Source organism: Gorilla gorilla, chromosome 4 (assembly GCF_029281585.2).
Source record: "Gorilla gorilla gorilla isolate KB3781 chromosome 4, NHGRI_mGorGor1-v2.1_pri, whole genome shotgun sequence".
NCBI classification, from domain to species: domain Eukaryota; kingdom Metazoa; phylum Chordata; class Mammalia; order Primates; family Hominidae; genus Gorilla; species Gorilla gorilla.
The window spans coordinates 154,533,758-154,543,393 of record NC_073228.2 but is presented as its reverse complement, the minus strand read 5'-3'; positions in this window follow the sequence as shown (position 1 = coordinate 154,543,393).

The following is a 9,636-nucleotide window of genomic DNA, read 5'->3' as shown; positions in this document are numbered from 1 at the left end:
CTTCCAAGAAGGACATGCCCCATATGGCACCCTGTTTTAGATTTGCAGAATTTTTTTTCCTAGAGAACTTAAATTGCCTTTTTTAAAGATTTAAAAATCTATACTTAGAAATTTTCGTTTTATTGCTAGTAATGTCAAATGTGAAGCAATGTACGATACTTCCAAGTATTTTTGTATCCTTTTGGGTCTTTTTTGTTTGCCTGCTTTTGAGCATGTAAAGGATTTTTAGCCAATTTGTAAATGAGATGTGAATCTTATGGATAGCATTGTAATAACTGCTAGATTCAATGATTTACATCTCCACATACATATACATACATACATATATGCCTATCCAATTGTGTATTGTAACCTTGCTTTCTTGGGGAGGAGGAGATTCTAATTTTTGTGTAGTTTGGTTATGGATCTTTTTTAAAAAACCAGTATAAAGGGAAGTATAGAATAGATATTCATAAATAAACCAGAATTATGAGCAATTATATCTTGGCAAAAACTCTTGCTTGCCAAATTCCATTGCCTAGGGCACACAGCTGGGTACACCTGGTGAAAAGCAACTTTTGCCATTCCCAGGCTTGGCCTGTAAAACCCGCACCCAGTCCTGTGTGCTTTCTCCATCTGGCTGAATGCACAGAATGGTCTCTAGAAGATAGCAGAGTCACACAGTGGAGCCTGGGTTCCTCCATCACCACTTAGAAGACAATATTGCTATATGAGAAGTTGTTGTTGTATTAAGGCATTGAGACTTGGGGATTTATCTGTTATAGCAGCTAGTGTTACTCTAATAAAAATATAGATGTCCTCACATCTAATAATAAAAAGGCACTTGTTTATATAGTAGGTTTACACTGAGTGATGGTGTTTTCCTCTTTTTTTGAAAAATAGGAATCTCACTACATTGCCCACGCTGGTCTCAAACTTCTGGGCTCAAGCGATCCTCCCACCTTGGCCTTCCCTTTGTTGGGATTGCAGGCATGAGCCACCGCGTCCAGGCAAGTAATGGTGTTTTAAACAGACTCTGGAGCCAGACTACCTGAGTTCAAATCTTAACTTCAGCTCCTCCCAGCTGTATAACCTGGTATGTACTTAATCTCTCTCTAGTTGTCATAAGGCCTCATCTCTTAACCCTTTTTGCTGCCTGTAATATTTTGAGCTCCTTCTCCCATGGAAAAAGCTCAGAAGGTAAAGCATTATGACAACTGGACTAAGGCAGTGACAGCCCATGGGGCAAATGGTGAGATATAACAGATGTTCTAGAAGCCAAATCAGTGAGCCACTGTGACCTGAAATAAATGGAGGTGAAAAGAGAGGAGTCTAGGGTAACCCCTAACCTCCCACCTCAGGTCTCTGGGTTGGTCAACTGGGTAGAAAGATGTCTTTTCCTGAAATAGAGAATGCTGGAAGAAGAAAGTGAGATTGGGAAGTAGGGGTAGGAAAATATGAATCCCCTATGGGATCTGGTGAGTTTAAGATATCTGTAAGGCCAATGGAAATTCCCAACCCAAGGGGAATGGAGCTTAAGGGAGATTAAGATTTGGATGGGCAGTGAAGTAGTGGCAGCTGAAGCCCTGGCTGTGGAGTGCAATTCTTCAGGGTCGGCAGGTAGAGCAATTTTTAAACTTCAGTGAGTCTAAGTTCCTGGATTTTTATGAGGTAAAGACTACCCTTTGAGAAATACTAGTATAGGATGAGATGACTTCTTTTTTTTTTTTTGAGACAGAGTCTTGCTCTGTCGCCTAGGCTGGAGTGCAGTGGTGCGATCTCAGCTCACCACAACCTCCACCTCCCGGGTTCAAGCAATTCTCCTGCCTCAGCCTCCTGACCAGCTAGGATTACAGGCACACACCACCATGCCCAGCTAATTTTTGTCTTTTTTTTTAGTAGAGACGGGGTTTCACCATGTTGGCCAGGCTGGTCTTGAATGCCTGACCTTGTGATCCGCCCATCTCGGCCTCCCAAAGTTCTGGGATTACAGGTGTGAGCCACCGCACCCAGCCAAGATCACTTCTAAGATTAGAAAATGTTACTCTTCTCAGAGATTCTGTAGTCTTTTTTTTTTTTTTGCCCCTAACATTTTACTGTAAAAATTTTCTAATGTACAGAAAAGTTAGAATAATTTTACTGTGAACCACCGTATACCCACCAACTGATTCTACAATTAACATTTTGCCATATTGGCTTTATCACATATCTATCCATTTCTTTATGCATCCATCAATCTTTTTTTTTTGGAGATAGAATCTCACTCTGTCACTCAGGCTGGAGTGCAGTGGTGCTATCTTGGTTCACTGCAACCTCCGCCTCCCAGGTTCAAGCAATTCTCCTGCCTCTGCCTCCTGAGTAGCTGGAATTACAGGCGTGTGCTACCACACCCGGCTAATTTTTGTATTTTTTTAGTAGAGACGGGTTTTCACCATATTGGCCAGGCTGGTCTCAAACCCCTGACCTCAAGAGATCTGCTCACCTCAGCTTCTGAATGTGCTGAGATTATAGGCATGAGCCACCGTGCCCAGCCCCATCAGTCTGTTTTTAGGCATTTCAGAGTAAACCGAAGACATCAACAGACTTCACCTTTAAACATTTCAGCATTTATATACAGACGCTCCTCAATTTATGGTAGAGTTATATCCTGATAAGTTGAAAATATCATTAAGTGAAAAATGTATTTAATACACCTACTGAACATCACAACTTAGCTTAGCCTATTGAGCAAAATCACCTAACACAAAGCCTATTTTATAATAAAGTGTGGAATATCTCATGTAATTTATTGACTACTCTCCTGAAAGTGAAAAAACAGAATGGTTGTATTGCTTTCACAACATCCTAGAGTTGAAAAATCATAAATTGAACCATCCTAAGTTGGGGTCCATGTTTAATTAACTAGAGTTCAATTCTTTTTTCCATCTTTCTGGATGAAAGAGTTCAATATTTTTTGTGGATTTTTAAGGTCAAAGTTATATAGACTGAAATGCATGAGTATGTCATTCAAGAGTTTTGACAAATGTATACATCCATGTGACTCAAACCCCTGTCAAGATATAGGACATTACCATCACTCCAGAAAATTTCCTCCTGCTCTTCCTAGCCAATACCCACTCCCACCGATCTCCAGAGGCATCTACTGTTCTGATTTTTATTACCACAGATTAGTTTTGCTCCCTTTAGAACTTCATATAAATAGAATCACGCAGTGTGAACTCTTTTATATTTGGCTTCTTTCTAGCAGCATGTGTTTGAGAATCATCCATAATGTTGTATACAGTTCCTTTTTATTGCAGGATAGAATTCTACTGTATGACTATGCCATCGCTTATCCATCCTCCCATTGATGGACACCAAGGCTGTTTCCAGTTTGTTTGGGGTTTTTTTTTTTTTTTTTGCTACTGAAAATAAAAGCTACTATGAATATTCTTGTACAAATTGTTTGTGAATATATGTTTTCATTTCTCTTGAATAAATACTTAAGGCCGGGCGCACTGGCTCACTCCTGTAATCCCAGCACTTAGGGAGGCCGAGGTGGGTGGATCACCTGATGTCAGGAGTTCGAGACCAGCCTGGGCAACATGGTGAAACCCCATCTCTGCTAAAAATACAAAAATTAGCCGAGCGTGGTGGCAGGTGCCTGTAATTCCAGCTGCTCGGGAGGCTGAGGGAGGAGAATCACTTGAACCTGGGAGGCGGAGGTTGCGGTGAGCCGAGATGGCGTTACTGCACTCCAGCCTTGGTGACAGATCAAAGCTCTGTCTCAAAAAAATAAAAAATACATAAATACTTAGGAGCAGAATTACTAAACATGTCTGGTTTTAAAAAGAACTGTCAGACTTTTTCCCTTTACATTCCTACCACAATGTAGGAGAGTTCCAGTTGCTCCACAGTGTTGCCACCCTTTGATGTAAATGGTTTCCTGAATTTTAGCCATTCTGGTGGGTGTGTAATGGTATTTAATTGTGGTTTTATTTTGCATTCCCATTGTGACAAATAAGTTGGACACCTTTTCAACTACTTATGGCCATTTACATATCTTCTTTTTTTTTTTTTAACATTGAGAAACTTAAGGATGAAAAATCTGTTTTTATTTTTATTTTTAGAAATGGGGTCTTACTTTGTCACCCAGGCTGGAGTGCAGTGGTGTAATCATAGCTCACTACAGCCTTGAACTCCTGGCTTCAAGTGATCCTCCCACCTCAGCCTTCCAAAGTGCTGGGATTACAGGTGTGAGCCACTGCGCCCAGCCTATATTTCTTCTTTTGTGACATGCCTGTCCAAATATTTTGGTCATTTCTATTGGGTGTCTTTTTTGTATTAACTAGTTATAGAAGGTATACATCTTAGGTATTAGTCCTTTGTCAGAGACATGTTTGCAAATACTCTCTCCCAGCAGTCTGTGGCCTGCCTATTGACGTTCTTTCTTTTTCTTTTTTTTTTTTTTTTGAGATACAGTCTCGCTCTGTTGTCCAGGCTGGAGTGCAGTGGCATGATCTTGGTTCACTGCAACCTCCACATCCCAGGTTAAGCGATTCCCCTGCCTCAGTCTGCTGAGTAGCTGGGACTACAGGCACGTGCCACCACACCTGGCTAATTTTTGTGTTTTTAGTAGAGACGGGGTTTCACCATGTTAGCCAGGCTGGTCTTGAACTCCTAACCTCAGGTGATCCGCCCACCTCAGCCTCCCAAAGTGTTGGGATTACAGGTGTGAGCCACCGCGCCCAGCTTTATTCACTTTCCTAGTGATTTTTTTTGATGAGCAGAAGCTTTTTGTTTTAATCAAATCTAACTTAGTATCTCATATACCAAATCTGTATTAGTTTGCTAGGGCTACCATAAAAAAGTACTAAAAACTGGCTTAAACAACAGGAATTTATTATCTTACAGTTCTGGAGACTAGGCCTCCAGGATTAAGGTGTTAGCAGGTTGATTCCTTCTGAGACTGTGAGAGAATCTGGTCCATGCCTGTCTCCTAGGTTCTAGTGGTTTGCTGGCAATCTTTAGCATTCCTTGACTTGCAGGCACATCACTCTGCCTTCATCTTTCCTTGTTGTTCTCCCAATGTGCATGCCTCTGTGTCCAAATTTCCTCTAGTTATAAGGGCACCAGTCATATGGATAGGGCCCACCCTAATGATGTAATTTATTGTTTGTTGAAAACATTTTCCTTTTCTAGGGCTCTTGCATTTCCATATAAATTTTTTAAATCAGCCTGCCAATTTCTACAAAAACATAAGCCTATGATTGGGATTGTGTTGAAAATAGGTCAATTTGAGAAGAACTGACATCTTACAAATATTGAGTTTTCCAATCTATGAGCACAATATATGTCTCCATTTAACTATCTTCTTTAATTTCAGCAATGTTTTAAGGCTTTGGTGTACAAGTCTTACACAACTTTGTTACATTTATTACTAAGAATTGTGTGATTTGTTGCTATTTTTTAAAAAATGTCTTTTCCAATTGTTGCAGTTAATATAGAAATACAGTTGGGTTTTGTGTCTCAACCCTGTATCCTGTGACCTTGCTAAATTCACTCAGTACTTCTAGTAATTATTTTGTAGATGTCTGCAATGATCTATGTAAACAATAATTTCACCTGTGAACAGAGACCATTTCATTTATTTATTTCCAATCTTTATGCCTATTTCTTTTTCTTGCCTGACTGAACTGGCTAGGACCATGAGTACTACATTAAATAGAAGTGATAAGAGAAGACATCTTTGTCTTATTCCCAAGCTTGCGGGAAATGCATGCAGTATTTCCCCATTAGGTATGTAATTAGCTGATTTTTTGGAGCTAACTTTGACCAAACTGAAGGAGTTGGCTTCTAAATTTTTAAAGAATTTTCACCATAAATTGGTGTTGAATTTTCCTGCACCAAAAATGTTAAACCAAGATTGCATTCCTGGGGTAAAGCTAACTTAGTCATGATGTATTACATATATTTATTTATAAATTATATATACAGATATATTTATAAATATGTGTGTGTTTGTATATACATATACATATATACATATACAAACACACACATATGTATTTTGGGTTTTATGTCTATATTCATGAGGAATAGTGGCCTTTTCTGTAATATTTTTGTCAGGTTTCTTCCGGCATTATAAAATTTGTTTGGAAATGTTTCTTCCTCTATATTTTGAAAGCATTTGTATAACAATGCTTTTTTTGTTTTTTTCTCCTTAAATGTTTGATACAATTCTCTGGTGAAGCCATCAGGTTCTGGTGTTTTCTTTGTGGGATTTGTCTGTCTTGAGTTTCAAAGCTTGTTATTTTGGAATAACTTCAGATTGACAGAAAAGTTCCAAAGACAGTTCTTGTATACTTTTCACCCAGCTTCCCCTCTTGTTAACACCTTACATAGTCATAGTATGTTTTTCTTTTCTTTTCTTTTCTTTTCTTTTTTTTTTTTTTTGAGACGGAGTCTCGCTCTGTCGCCCAGGCTGGAGTGCAGTGGTGCAATCTCGGCTCACTGCAAGCTCCGCCTACCCGGTTCACGCCATTCTCCTGCCTCAGCCTCCCGAGTAGCTGGGACTGCAGGCGCCCGCCACCACGCCCGGCTAATTTTTTGTATTTTTAGTAGAGACGGGGTTTCACTGTGTTAGCCAGGATGGTCTCGATCTCCTGACCTCATGATCTGCCCGCCTCGGCCTCCCAAAGTGCTGGGATTACAGGCGTGAGCCACCACGCCTGGCCTCTTCTATTCTTTTCTTTTCTTTTTTTTTTTTGTTTTTGAGACAAGGTCTGGCTCTGTCGCCCAGGCTGGAATGCAGTGGCGCAAACTCAGCTCAATGCAACCTCCGTCTCCTGGGTTTAAGCAATTCTCCTGCCTCAGCTTCTTGAGTAGCTGGGATTACAGGTACATGCCACCATGCCCAGCTAACTTTTGTATATTTTTAATAGAGACGGGGTTTCACCATGTTGGCCAGGCTAGTCTCAAACTCCAGACCTTGTGATCCACCCACCTCGGCCTCCCAAAGTGCTGGGATTATAGGCGTGAGCCACCACACCCAGCCTAGTATGTTTTTCAAAACTAAGAAATTGGCCAGGCGTGGTGGCTCACACCTATAATCCCAGCACTTTGGGAAGCCGAGGTGGATGGATTGCTTGAGCTCAGGAGTTCAAGACCAGCCTGGGTAACATGGTGAAACCCCAGCTCTAAAAAAATACAAAAATTAGCCAGGTGTGGTGGCATACACGTGTAGTTCCAGCAACTCAGAAGGCTGAGGTGGGAGTATCGCTTGATCCTAGGAGCTGGAGGTTGCAGTGAGCGGAGATTGAGCCATTGCACTCCAGCCTGGGTAACAGAGTAGTGAGACCCTGTCTCAAAACAAAAAATTAAAAAAACAAAAACAAACAAAAAAAACTAAGAAATTAACATAGGTACCATACTATTAACTCAACTAAGTTTTTATTTGGATTTCACCATTTTTTTTTTCTGTCCTTTTTTTCTGTTTCAGAATTCAGTCTAGGCTTCCACATGACACTTAGTTGTAATGTCTCCCAGTCTCCTCCAATCTGTGACAGTTGATTGGTCTTTCCTTGTTTTTCATGCTGTGGTAGGTTTTAAAAGTACCAGTCAGGTGTTTTCGTAGAATGTTGCTCATCTGGGTTTTTCTGATGTTATCACATGATTAGACTGGGGTTAAGGATTTGAGGAACAATATCAAAAGAGCAAGTGCCCTTCTCATCACTTCATATCAGAAATCTGAGTATCACTGATGATGTTAACCTTGATTACTTTGTTAAGGGAATGTCTTCCAGGCTTCTCCTTTGTAAAGTCACAATTTTTCTCTTCCTATGCTCTATTCTTTGGAAGCAAGTTGGTTAAGTTCAGTCTATAATCAATAGGATGGGAATTAACCTCCACCTTCTAAGGGGGCAACTGTCTACATACATTATTTGAAAGTCTTCTACAAGGAAAAAGGAAGTTTTGTCCCTTCTTCTTCTTTGTTTTTTATTTATTAAATTATTAATTTATATCCCTAGTTTCATTGATATTTATTCTTTGAGTTATCGTCTCCTATTCTGTGGGTTCTCTTTTCACCCTCTTGATAGTATTCTTCGATGCACAAAAGTTTTGAATTTTGTATATTCAGTTTTTTAAAGTATATGTAGTTAGAATGAGTAATCTGGTGGTGCAGGATGCTACTTTTTCATTTTATTGTTCATATCTTCTGTATCCTTACTAATTATTTGTCTGCTAACCCAGCAATAATTGAAAAAAAGTGTTAAATCTTCCTCTGTGACTATGGGTTTATTCTTACGTGAAGATCTGCTTTATCACAACAATACTTTTTGCCATCAAGTCTACTTTGTCTGATGTTAATATGGCTAAAACACATTTCTTTTGGACAGTCTTTCTTTCTTTCTCTCTCTCTTTCTCTTTTTCTTTCTTTTTTTTGAGACAGGGTCTCGATTGCCCATTCTGGAGTGCAATGGCATGATCATAGCTCACTGCAACCTCAAACTCCTGACCTCAAGTGATCCTCCCGCCTCTGGGATTACAGGCGTGAGCCACTGCGTCAGACAATTTCTTTATTTCATTTCTGCGCCACATATTTTAGGGATATTGCTTATGAACAGCACAGAACTGAAATTATTTTCGTCCAATCCACAAGTCTTTTTTTTTAAGACGGAGTCTTGCTCTTTCACCCAGGCTGGAGTGCTGTGGCATGATCTTGGCTCACTGCAAGCTCCACCTCCCAGGTTCATGCCATTCTCCTGCCTCAGCCTCCTGAGTAGCTGGGACCACAAGCACCCGCCACCACGCCCGGCTAATTTTTTGTATTTTTAGTAGAGTCATGGTTTCACCGTGTTAGCCAGGATGGTCTCGATCTCCTGACCTCGTGATCTGCTGCCTTGGCCTCCCAAAGTGCTAGGATTACAGGCGTGAGCCACCGCACCCAGCCCAATCCACAAGTCTTTATCTTTAAACTGGTGAGTCCTGTCTAAATGTAAATATTACAGTTACTACGATAACTGATATGTTTGAAAGTAATTATACCTCTTTATTTTATGTGCTTGTGTTTCTTCTTCATCCTTCCTGTCATCTATTGGATTGATCATGTTTTAGGACTTAGTCACATGCTTACCATTTCTCTGCTCACTAGTGCTGCTTAGATTCTATACTTTCTTTCTGGGTCCTTCCTGAAGTATGTTCTTTGTTGTTTTTTCAGGGGTCAGTAGAAAACTCTCTTAATACTTATTTGTCTGAAAATCAATGTATTGTGCTCTCACTCCTTGAAGACATTTTTCCATTATTGCGAGAAAGTGTCAACATTAGTAGTGTTGGGCATTGTCATTTTATTCTCCGTATCTTTTAACTTCTCTCTCATATTTTCCATCTCTTTAACTCTCTGAGATGCATTATGGGCACTTTTAGCTCACTAATTCTCTCTTCAGATATGTCTCATGTCCTATTAACCTGTTCATTCCCATTTTAAAAGGAGGGATTATTTTGATAAAATATGTACATGTGCAGAAAAGTGCAAAACACACAGGTGTACAACTAACTTAAATATTGTAAAGTGAACATCTATGTAACAATCACCCAGGTCTAGAAACAGAATTTTTCCAGCTACCCTAGAAGCATTTGATGGGGCCCTTCACATTCACAAACCCCTCCCCACTCCCA